This window comes from Dipteris shenzhenensis, chromosome 15 (genome assembly GCF_047967505.1).
Source record: "Dipteris shenzhenensis isolate YYH24624 ecotype China chromosome 15, Dip_SZ_1.0, whole genome shotgun sequence".
NCBI classification, from domain to species: domain Eukaryota; kingdom Viridiplantae; phylum Streptophyta; class Polypodiopsida; order Gleicheniales; family Dipteridaceae; genus Dipteris; species Dipteris shenzhenensis.
The window spans coordinates 50,884,839-50,886,380 of NC_141610.1; positions in this window are offsets into that span (position 1 = coordinate 50,884,839).

Here is a 1,542-nt window from a genome sequence, read left to right on the forward strand (position 1 = left end):
GGTGAATTTAGGTTAGGCTAGCCTAAGTTAGGTTAGAGTAACCTAATAGTCAGTGTAACTGATTGTTACTTTAAGTGACAGTTAAAGTAACTACTAGTTAGAGTAATTGGATAGTTACAGTTAACTGGCCAATTAGACTAACCAACCCTAATACAATTACCTTACATCTTAAGTCCATTCACACTACACTTTTGGCCAAAGGATGCCCCCCCCAAAAAAAGGGCCTCATTATCACCCACATTTAACCCTTCGTAACTTGCCCATTTGGTGGCCAAATTGAACCCAGTTTGAACCACCATTTCACACATGAAAACATCATGCTACGGGGAATTTTTTAAACCCATTTCATACCATTTTGGCATCCCTAGCACTTGCTAATTTGTGCCCCCATGCGGGCCCCTTTTCACACTAATTCACTCATAAATTTCCACCGTGACCTCCAATTTTGACGATTTGTTTGCACTGGCACATTTCTCTACTCATGTGGGACAATACTAGGCACATTATTAACATGATGGTCCCTACTACTCTAACGCAGGGGTGGATGAGAAAAAGGTAGCCAAATCGTGTTCGGGGCCATGATTAAATAACTCTAATATTAATGAGCCACCTTAAATTAATCAAAATATGAGCCACTTCACTGACTAAAGGCCCAATGGTGCAATCCAAATAATCATGAGCTATCTTAATAAGCCACCTAGAGACACCCGTTCAACCTCTCACCAAATCTACATGCAACTACGCTCTGGTCAATGTCTCCGACAACCCTCTGCCCCAAATTCCCCCCTTGAAGACACAACATGGTAGACTACCATTGCGATGATGAGGACCTTAAACTCGAAGCGAAGGGGAATAATTTCTTTAACCCTTGCAATAATTTTGGCCTCAATAATAACCAATCAAGGTAGGCGTTCCCTGGGCAAACTTGAACTTCCCAAATACAATGGTTGGGGCGATCCAACAAGATTCCTCCAGCATTTTGATGATGCATGCCGAGCTAGAGGAGATCAATCCAACGAAACCAAGGTCGCATGGTTCCCCATGGCCTTAACCGATGAAGCCTCAGAATGATACCTAGACCTCCTAGTGGAAGAAAGAGCCAAATGGGACTTGCTACAATCTGAATTCAAGAGGGGCTTTTAAATGGAGAGACTACAAGATGATCCCGCTCTCCAACCAAGCAAGCTCAAACAAGGTCGCCGAGAAGATGTATGCACGTACATGGGCAAGATGAAATGCTTGATTGCCAAATGTGACCCATGCCCCGATGCTAAGTACCTCATGGCCTGGTTCATTATTGTAGGCCTAAGGAAAGAAAATCCATAGACATGAAAAAAATTAGCAGTTACAAAACATTCAGTACTACTGATGCGAAAGCCATTGACATCGAGGATGGCATGACCACTAGCAGTGATGATGGAAGAGCCAATGCACGAGATAAGTGCTCTAAAAGGGGAAAATCCAAGTCCACGGCCGAAACATCTAATGAAGATCTCGCCTAGAGGCCATGACCATGAAGCTAAGAAAAGAAATGATGCAAGC